Raw genomic sequence first — 11121 nt, forward strand, 5'->3', positions numbered from 1 at the left:
TTATCTCTGCCTTTAAATTTGTGCCCGGGCAGAGGAGCTCGGGGCGGGTGTCCTCCCCCTCTCCTCCGGGGGGGGATCGTGCTGAGATGAGCAGAGGAGGGAGAGCGGCGGAGTTGCTCTTAAAATACCTCCCCCCCTCGTCGATGCACGGAGTTCCCGGGCCGAAGCAGGTGCGTGCGTGTAGTTGGAATATACTTTTTATCGGGGCTGCTGTGCTGGCCCCGATAGTGCGGGCGGTTGTGCTCTCAAGAGCCGTGCTACATCCGACTCGAAGAAACCGGCTTTATCCCGGTAAGTTAGCGTGTGCGCCGGGGAGCCCCCTGAGCCGGGAGGCTACAGCCTTGCTCCGTTTTCCCAGCAAGAGCGGGGACTTTAGGGTACCCCTAAAAGTGCGTGCCGTAGTGCCAGAGAGCTAAAAGGGCCTGGGGGAGACTTTCACCCCGCTGGAGCAAAGCTGACATATGGCTGGGCAGGACCTGCCTGGCCCCGCTGACTGGACTTTTCCGGGGTTGGTGTTAGGGCGGCAGCAGGGCAGGGGGATTAGTGTGTCTTTTCCCCGAGCAATAGCGCACTTGGGTCTTCCTTGGGAGCACCGCCGGCACGGAGACACAGGCGTTTGGGGGGCTTCTGTGAGCAGGGTCGTTCATCTTTTGGAAGTGATGGCGAAAAAACTGTTTTTTGGGATTTCCTTCAGGGTGGGGGAACGCTTGGAAAAAATCGTTTTGCGATTCCACTTTCATTTAGAGTGTTTGCTGCTTTACTCATGTCAGCGTGTCAGGATCTGGAAGGATAAGTTCTCCTTAAGCGTGAAAATAGGAGTGCAGTTAACTGCTGTCATTTCTTGCATTTTGTGAAGCACAGCTGGAAAACCCAGGGATGCTTTTGTTGAAAATCTGTGGAGGGGTTCGTGTGCTGTCCCCTGGGACCCTTGCTGGCTGATTTACAGCTACGGTTCAGCTGCTGGTGTAAAATAAAACAAATCTGCCCATTTCATCTCCATCTGGGGGGGCTGACAGCCCCTTTACCCAAACCTCAGCGCAGCACGCCAGAGCTGTTGCGTGTGGCAGTCTGTGTTCAGACAAGTCCAAAGCTCTCGGGATCAGGAAAGTCCAGGCTTTTTCAGCTAATGCCCGGTGAATTCCCAGGGTGGCTCTTACTGCTGTCAGTGGGTGCTGGATTTGGCCACTGTAGAATATGCTATTGCTCAAACAATGGTGGTAGAGGGCTTGGCCGCCCCCTAACATCAGGTTTATGCTTGTGTCTCTCAAATGGCGTAAACAGTTTCTATTTGTGTGAGTTGAGATGACACTTCTACCTTTTTATTCTGATATTTTTAGGGATTCACCTGCACAAATGAAGGTGCCTGTGTCTTACGGGCTTCTCACAGGGTACAAAATTGACAGAGGCACCTCAGTTTCCATCTAAGTGCACGAGAAGCTTTCACGCGGTAAAACGAACTGTAGAAATGAATTGTGTTTTCTTGAAAGTTGCTGCTGCTTGTACTTATATTGCTGTAGAAACTAAGCAGTTGATTAAGCAGCGTAAATTGAAAGTAGCCCTTTCTGCTTGAAGTTAAAATGTATACATTTTTACATAATAAGATGGTATACTTGGAATCTGATTTAATGTAATGTGCTGGTGGTGGTGGTAGAGATAGGAGGAGGATTAGCAGTTTGTGCTGCCAGACAGGTATCTGAGAACGTGTCCTAGGGAATACTTCCATTGTCCAGGCAAGTATTGCAGCATCTAACATAACAGCTGTAGATCTTCCTCCTTTCGTGTCTGATCCTACTTCCATTTAAGTTGGTAGCAAAAACCGCCCACTCCTTTTCTGCAGGAACTGGATTGGACTGCTAACGAAAGAAGCTAGACTTCGTGCATATTAAAACACCGCTTTGATTTTCGTGTCAACCTGATTTCTTTTTCTCTGAAGCTGATTAAAAACAAACAAAAAGAAACTTGCTAGCTATAGGTACTTCAGGTTTTGTCTGTAGATGAAACAGTCTTAAAGAGCATTAAATAAGTCTGTAGGCACTGATTTATTAAGAATTGTAATTGTATTCCTTTATACACCTGCTCTTCTTAATGTGAAAGATGAAATAATGACATTTTCTCAGTGTTCTGGTGGAAATAATATAAATAATCTAAGCACTCAAATTGTCTGCCTGAGAGGCATCAAGGAGTTTGAGATAATGTCCTAATATCAAGGAAAACCTCAAATTTCATATTCTAAATTTTTTTTAGCTTCCATAAAATACAACAGATCTTATGCAATATCTAGTTTGAAGGATTTTGCCATCATTTACACAAGCTGCTTTTATTTTACCAATAAATAATTCATAGGGAAAAAAATTTTTAGGAACTCTGACTTTTTTCACACTGATGTAAAACACTCCTGGCACAGTTCATCTTCGGCAGTGCTAACACTAGACAGGTGATCCAAAATACTTGTGACTATTTTTGCTTTTATGTAACATCTTAAAGCATAATCTGACAAGCAAGGAGAATGCAGTACTTTGAAAGTGTAAGTAGTCTTCTGGTGATCTACTTTTTATAAGGGCTTGGTAGCAAGAGAGACACCTTCTTTTTACTCAACTTTATATGTGTAACCGGCTCATGAGGAGTCAGCTCCAGTTGCAATGGTTCCTTAACATGCACACGCACACAAATCGGTGCCAGAAATGGCAGCTTTCAGTTACCAAGTCCAAAGATCAGGAGTGTTCCAAAGGAGAGAACAAGGTCCAGCTTAAATGTAAGCAGGTTGGCAGTAAGCAGAGATCTCTTTAGTGTAGATGAATCTTTTGCTAATTAATAGTTTGTAGAAAATGGAATTTGCCAATCTGAGAACAGAGCTCACTTTCTTCAGGGGGACATAATTGCATGTTTTCTGCCACTTGTTTTGTTTCTAAACTTCCATCAGTCAGAGAAACTGTGCTGTCATGAAGAAGTACCTGTTTTCTGTAAATGGAGAGAGACCCTCAACATGTGTTAGTTCTTTAATTCTTTTATAAACAAAGTCAGTTTTTGTGTTTGCTGTAGTGGAGGCTTCAGGTTTGTTCAGCATTACCAGTGCAAACACTATAACAAAAAATAAGATAACAATGCTGACTGTTCAACACAAGTGCGGAAGGAAAGCCCTGTAAATGCAGTGCTAACTTTGCCGTTGGGTGTTCTGAACTGAACTCAACTAAAGTTGAGAAAAACAGAGTCAAAAACAGAGCAAATGTGTTTCTGGGAGACGGCAAGGGTTTTGTGGAAGAAATAAGCCTGTGTGTTCTGTGTCTGTACAGCACCGATTACAGCAGGGTCCCTGCCCTCCGTCTCACGGCTGTATGAGTATTAAACGGTGTGTCGTTGTGCAGAACAGAAATGGCATGGTGACGTTTGCTTCACTGATGGCTCCTGATGAATGTGTCAGATGCTCGGTGTCATTGCTCGGTGTCCTGGCCACCAGGAGCTGTGAAGATGCGCTAGACCTGCAGCTGGGAGATTCCTCCGATGCAAAGGGGAATTCCTGGGTGGGGAAGAGCTGATTGAGGGGCATTTAGAAGGGAGAGCGGGGCCGGTCTCCAGGGGCATTGGGCAGCTGGCGGTACAGCCTCATTGGTCTTCAGAAATGGCTTTAAGTCATGACAAGGAGCAAGGTGGTTTGAAAGGACTGAAGAAGCTGTCAAGTCACCAGAGGGCGAGTTTTTGGTTTTCATGTGTCCCTTCTTTGAGGGTGGAGGCTCAGCTAGCTCAAGTGAGACAGCAGCCACCACCACATCAGAGTGACTGTGGATTCAGGCTGCTGCAGTGATACTAAAACCGTGCTCAGAGTCCTGTGTTAGGCGAGTTCAACCATTATTCTTCCAAATAAGGGGCCGGGTTCAGTACTCTGCTTGATACGTAAAACCGTAGGTGTTGCCATACAACGTCTGAAGTTCCCAACCTATATGACATGATCAGTGTTTTGAGGAGCAGTGGGCTTAAAGAGGAATTTCTCATTACCATCACTCTGGAATTGAGTTTTAAGTGGCGTTGAATGACATGAGTCTCAGTCTGTGTAATTATTAGGAGCCAAAGCCTGTTTACTTTGCTTTTACACTAGTAAGATGTATTGGATTTCATCTGACAGCTTCTGCTTCCAGTGAAGTTAGAGTAAAAATTGTATTCTTAATATAGTAGAATATGAAGAGAAAAGTGCAAATGTGGGTTGTTTTCTTTAATGTTATTTTTAAAACTGGGTGGTATATGGAAGTAGCAGAAGAAAGAAGTTCCCTTTTCAAAGGAACCCACCCCGAGTTGGTGGAAAGATCTAAACTTGCCCTAAAACTTGCTTGGATGATCTGTAATGAATAAAACTGTTTTCTTGATCCCAGATTTTCAATCTCGCCAGGAAACCCTTGTGCTGTTTGAGCCACACTCACCTTTAATGGAAATGTGACAATTACCGGCTGTTTTCTTAGTTTTTTGTAGTACCCTGTAACATTAGTCTCTTAAAAACTCCTGTCGTGCCAGGCAGGCAATAAGGTTGGGTGAACTGCGCTATAGAAAGAACCACCCATGATTGGAGGTAAACTATGCGGATATATGTTGGGGTGGAGGTTGAAAGGAGTGTGGAGGGCATATTTGAAGCAGACTGTGCAACTGCTACAGCAGGTCTGACTAGTTTGAGGTGCCTAAAGGCAGCTTTGTCTTAACTTCAGGTAGCTGCAAAATGAATTTTTAAAACCTAATTCAGAAATATATCATCATCTTCCGGTGCCTCCACAAACTCTTTACTTTTCATGTGTTTTTACCGGCACTCTTTCACCTTTGGAAGAAGCGTTTAATAGATACACTTACACGTGCATGCATATCATTTGCATATTTTAAAAATATACATTTCATCAAGATAGGAGACTGGCGTTCATGCACAAACCATAGTGTTTTTTTGAACAGTGGTAACACTTTGCTTTCTTATCGCTCTCTGTGTGTGTGTATGCGTGGCATGCGAGAGAGAAGCCACTTTATTTAAGCATCTTTTGGTGTAGCATGATTTGTTGCCGGTTGGTTCTTGTGCCTTTGCCTGTCCCTGTGTAGGAGGAGGGACTTACACTTTACTAGTCTGTGCTGTGGTCGGAGGGATTTTGACCAGGACTACTTTCATGCTGGCTGTCCCAGGGGTACAATAACCAGCTTAGGTTACCCTCCTGTGATCTAGCTCATGGTCTCCCTTACCCTCCTATGCCATCTGTTTGGCAAAATTGGCTCTTCTAAACAACCCTTCACCTTTCCTCCCCTAACTAAAGTATTCCAGAAATAACTTGTGAATGAAAAGGAGAGGGAGAATACTCTCTGTGTGTGTAACACACAGTGTAAAGCTTCCTGTTGCTGCTGTGCTTCCCCTTGCTGGCAGTGGAACATACGTGATACATATGTGCTCTGATGCGGGGTTTTTTTAATTGTGGGGAAAATCAGTGTAATACTATCTTGGGTGAGATGAATGGGTTATGCCTGACTGAATTTGAAATGAAGTTTAGGACATTTAGTTTCAGTTTCCTGATCTCTTCTCCTTCTGTATTTTCCACTCACAATTTCCAGAGACTTAGTTTGTGGTTAAGTTTGCTTGTTCCATGTTAATTGACCTGTACTAAGCCTGCTTCGAAATACAGGTTTAATACACATGTTGTTAAAATATGCTGTTAAAAGGGTGTCCCCATATAAGTTTAAATGATTTATTTGAGAATGTTTAAATTACTACACATAAAAGTTACGTGGATCCCATGGTGGCTGTTTTAAAGGGTATCGCTTTGGTGTAGTAGTTTTTATTGTGGAATCAAGCAGGTGCCACAAAAAATGGGATCTCTTTTGTCTCTAACTTCTAGCTGTTACAGGTTGAGAATAGTTCAAGGCTGGCCAAAGCTCCCTTTATCAGTTTTCAGAAGGCTGCTTCGTTGGACGTGAAAACACATGCTGTATTTCAACAAACGCAAGACCTTTAGTACACTGGACTGAAAGGCCAACAGCTATCATCTTGTCTAACATCACTTAACACCATCTTAGCAAACCTTCATGTCAAACTTTAACTACCTTTTTTTTTTTTTGTTTTCACTGGTGGTGGAGAAATGTCCAACAGCTTTTCCACCTCTTTAAGATAAACTTGGGGGTGAGTGGGTGCTTTTTCACAGCCTATACTTGTTTGCAGGGCTGTGTTCATTTAAGCAAAAATGTTGAAAACGACTCATATGCTGTATAGCTGCTTTAAAAAATGCCAGGGAAACACCTTTCTTTTCTCCTCTTTTAACTCTCAGTAGCGAGAAACTGGTTAGCAAATAAAACCTGCATGCCAGAAACTAAAATGACTTGTCATTGCTGGGATGTATGTTGCATTTTGCAGTATACATTTCTTTAGCGGGTTTTTTTTTCCCTCTCCTCTTCTTCCCCCCTGCCATTTGCTGCTTTTCAGTTTCACTGTGATAATTTATTCAATACTGTTTTCAGAGCAATAACCTACTTTTTGGCAAACCATTCAGTTCTTTCCACGGTAGCGTGGGTATTTTTCTTCCTCCGTGTGTTTATTAAGGGTCTATGACAAGGGGGAAAAACAAGGTATCTTTGGGGAAAAGATGCTACGATACACTTGAAAGCAAGGACTCTATCCAAGTAATTATACATATGTGAGAAAAACTCTCTCTTATTATACACAAAGGGGTCTTGTCTCTCTTGGATGCACGCACAATTCTCATTAACCTTTGTAGGAATTATACACATCCAGTGAAGATGGGTCTACAATACTTAGTCCCCACATACACTAAAAATATCAGCTAGACCGTGACATGGGTGTGCCAATAGAGATGTCTTGTACAGTACAAAACAACGTTGCCATAATCTATTGTTCAGAGTGACGTTGCAGGGGAGGAGGGATGTATAGCCGGTCTTGCTATTTCATCGTTCTCCCTTAGAGTCTGACCAGTAGCATCTTGTCATTACAGGCGTGTAATTTTTGCAGTGAAAAGGGAGCATGTGTTTGCTAGCCTGTGTCACTTTCTGGTGGCCGTGCTAGCTCTTTCAGATTGTTTTGAATTTAATTTACAAGTAAGGTGCCTCTTTTTAGCCAGCACTTTCGCTGTGCCAATGCCTGCCGGCTCTGCAGTGGGAAGAAAGGAAGGCAGTCAGCCCTTGGCTGAATTGGGCCCTGAACCGGTACACAGCTGTCTTAATTGCTGCTGCTCACTGCTTGAAGAGACTATATCCCTGGTTCTCCCAGTGCGGAGCTGCACACACTGGCTCCGGTGTGGCTCCTTGCCCACTGGTGGGGAGATTTCATTGTGCCATGGTCCTGCTTATGGGACCAGCATCTCCTGCTCCTGTGCAAGGAGGCCTGGAGTGCTGGACTTGTGAAAAGAAACCGTGATGCGGAGCAGGGGGAGCTTCTTGGCTGATCCCGGGGAGGCTTGTGCGTAGAAGCCCTCGCATATTTTTCGAGTGACAACAAGCAGAGTCTGCTGAATAATCAGCTAATCACGTAGTAAAGTCCGAGGAGCTGGCCTAGTGCTGTGCCTGGTTTTATTTACTGCAGCTCTGATTTCCTACTACTGATGCCCAGGTGTGTAATGCAGCTCCCAGTCCTTGAGCTTTTGATACTGGCAGCAGAGTTGCTCAGCCTGTGTGTAAACAGCACAGTATAATTTGATTCATGCTTGGCAGGCCTGGCTGCTTCCTTAACGCTGCCACATGGAGACCCGAATTTCAGAATAACCTCGTCCCAGCTCTTTGGGGTGGCTCTTTGAAGCACAGCGTCTCAGCCAAGCTGATCCCTGGTGAGGAGGCTCCCCCGTGGTGGCATGGGCGCTGTTGTGAGTAGACGGTGTGTCCAGCCGTCTTGGGGAGGGATGTAAAAAGGATTTGGCACAGAGGTGACCTGAGGAGGGGGCAGCTTTGCCATCTTGCTGAAAAATCTCTCTCCCCCAAGTGACTAACCCTAACACAACAGCTTATGGTAGCAGGAAGGGGGAATCCTCCATTCTCGTCTGGCTCAAAGCAGGTACTCCTGGGGTTGGTGGTCAGTGGGGCTGCGTCTGCACCAGGCCTGCGAAGGGCTGAGGTGGCATTAGCAATCGTAGAAAGCTTGTTTCATAAAACTTCCAGTTCAGGATAAGACCAAAAAAGGGCAGGCTGGGATCTTGTTTGCATCTGCTGGGCGCTGTTGTAAGGATGCTGATGGGGAGCCTTGTCTGAAGCAGAACATGTGAGATTTGACATTTTGGCTGTGTGAGACCTTTGAGATAGAAATTACTTCTGCTGGGCAATCCAAACCTGTTCTTTTTTCCAGTAAAGACAACTGCCTTCCTGTACATGAATAAAATCTATTTTGAATAAATATTTTCTAGCCCTGGTATGTTACAAAGCTATATTCCCCCCCTCTTGCTTTGTACTGAAAAGAAGTTGTCAGAGTTGCTCAGAGCTTTTGCTCTTGACTTCAGCCTCACAGCCGGTTTGAAATACGCCTAGCTAGCTTTCCACGCACAGAACCTGTGTGGTCTTGTTCACCTTCTAATTCTGCCAGGGTAGTCTTTAATGGTTTAACGAGCTAACAAGTGCTCGTCTGATTTAAACTTGCATTATGTTCTGCTACCCTGATAGAATTCCTAATATTATAAACACCCTTAATAACACAGCTATAATCTAGAAAACCTGCTCTCCTTTTTCCAAACAATTACTTAATGAGGCAGTAATTTATTCTAAGCTATATTTATTGGAGCCCGTTCCAGCTTTATCAGACATACTCTGTTTGGTGTGTGCAGTTAGTCAAAAACATTAAAACTGCTCCACTTTTTCCAAGGGAACATGTTACATTTAGCAAACTGACAGCATTAGAAACTGTTTCCAATTTAATAGAAGCATATGTTTCCTGCAAGACTTAACACACTACAGAGTCGGAGATTGCCTTAGACTGTGGCTTTGCCTTTTTTTAGTGTGGTAAAAAGGAGCTGGAAACTGAAGGCAGAAGTGGAGTTTGTAGTCGTGTTTTTGGTTGTTTTGCTCGCCTTTGTTTTTCAGAAAGCCTTCTAGCAGAGCTTCGACGGGCTGCAAGTTTAAGAAACTATCAAGAAAGTAGTGTGGGCGGCGCACGTAGAGCTCTCACTCGAAACGCAGTTTCTGATCATTAACAAACAGCAAGAGCTTGCTTTGCCCTCTGGGCCTCAAATAGTACAGTATGCAACAAGGGAGAGCAGGCAAGGCACGAGGATGGAAACAGTAGGATCAGATTACAGTTTCAAAATATCGCTGGAACATGTTGGCTGGCGTTACACTATTGACTGGCTTTATAATTGCATTGCTTATTTGCTAGGGAAGGCTTCACCTTACTTTCTGATTAACATGGACACTCCTTCGGGGACCTGGGGACTCCAGGCTCCGAGTACCAAAGTCAACCCCCACGAGAGCTGCATGACTTCAGATGCTCCTCAAATGAGAGTCTGAGCTTCCTCTGATGTCTTGTCTCCTGTTTGCCAGGAGGTTTCCTTGCACAATCCCTAACTAATTCCTGCTTAGATTAGCCTCTGAAAGTCGCCCACTATGGTTTCCCTTCTTATTTTGATTTTAACTTGAGACTGGAAAAAGACCCCTGTTGCTCAGCTTGCTAACTGCTCTCCCCCAATCTTCACTTGCGGGTGCCTAAAGCGGGGGGCTAAGGCTGCATTTCTGTAGGGAGAGGGAAGCTGTCTTTCTTGTTAAATGCAGGAGTGGGGTGCTGAGCAGCTTTGCTTGCCTCTCTGCTTCTTCTGGAAGAGCCGAGGTTCACCCGTCCACCACAAGAGATGGGAAGAGTTAGGTCCCTATAAAATATATGTGAGAAATACCTGTCACTTACGGTTACTGCTGGCACTGACAGCCTTGCAGTGAAGGCTTGCAAACATAAGAACAATTCCCTGTACTCTCTGGAAGCACAGAGCTACCCAGGAGGCCAATTTTTTGATATAGCTCTAAAGGAGAGTTTTGTAAGTGCTTATTAAACCTCACTCAGTTTAAAAAAAAACCAAAAACCAAAAAACAACCCAGCCAGAATCAATGTAAAATATAAGTGTCGGGGAAAACAAACCTTGTAAATGGGGAATGTCCGAGCACTGGGTCTGGAGAGGACAGAAACCCCAGCAAAGTTCCGTTCCCTGCACATCTTGTCTAGGGTTGGGGGGTTTTGTTTTCTAACTCAGTGTGACATGAGACCCAATTCTTACCAGGAGCGCTTGTCAGGAGTCCTCTCTAGCAAGGCAACATGGACGCATTATAGTCAAACAAGTAAAATCTGCATCAGATCCTGAGAAGCAGCCTTGCAAAAAAACCAAAAAACAAAAACCACCCCGAACAAAAAAAAACCCCAAAAAACCTCCGCACCACCCGTCAGTGTACAAATTGTGAGCCAGCTGCAGCATATTGAACGTAGCCGTGCGTTACTGCGTGGTACATGCTGTACTAGCTCCCGGGGATGCTGCCATGCCAGGATTTAAAGACCCCGGTGTCAATAGATGAAATCTTCAAGGAGGGGTGACTTTTATCGCACTGTGGCTGTCGCCTCTGAAAGTCCACATTGCTTATTCGCTCCAGTCCTGGAGTTAAACCTTGACACCTGGGCTGTTCAGCTTTCCTCCTTGTTTTTAGTGAGGTTGGGAGAGGGTGCCAGATTTATACTGGCGTTCGCCTCCACTGTTTCTCTTCCTTTAGGTCTTTGAATGGGAGGAGGATGCCTGTGCTCTCGGAGGGTAGGTCGGCTCCCTGTTGCCGGGGCAGGTTTGCTTTGCTTTGCCAGGATCCTGCAGGCCAAGGAGCATTGTTCTGCAGTGGGTGAGCCCATGGTCCTGCCCTGAGGGGGTCTTCCTGAGATGTGGCCGCTCTCCCTCTCTCTGCCGTGGCCTTGGGGATGTGGAAACAAGGACGAGGAGAGAGAGGTTTACCTGTTTGCCTCCCTAGCTCTAGGGGACAGATGCTTTGAAGTCGTGGGGACTGGTTACTAGTTCAGGTGGTCCCTCAGGCTGCATCCAGCAGCACTGAAATGCCTCGCGGCAGCCCAGCCTGCCTCTGCTAGCTCAGAGGATCTAGCCTTCGTCTTGCCAGTTGAACCCAGTTGGCACAAAAGGCCTTTTTATTTTGTTTCTGCAG

At 45.1% G+C, this 11121-nt stretch overlaps 1 protein-coding gene across 1 annotated transcript in view; it reads left to right on the forward strand.

The window, feature by feature from the left end:
* The window catches only part of SERTAD2 (SERTA domain containing 2), a 19492-nt gene that overhangs the window by 967 nt on the left and 7404 nt on the right, over positions 1 to 11121 (forward strand). The window lies entirely within an intron of this gene.

Source organism: Pygoscelis adeliae, unplaced genomic scaffold (assembly GCF_000699105.1).
Source record: "Pygoscelis adeliae isolate BGI_AS28 unplaced genomic scaffold, ASM69910v1 Scaffold46, whole genome shotgun sequence".
Lineage (NCBI taxonomy): Eukaryota > Metazoa > Chordata > Aves > Sphenisciformes > Spheniscidae > Pygoscelis > Pygoscelis adeliae.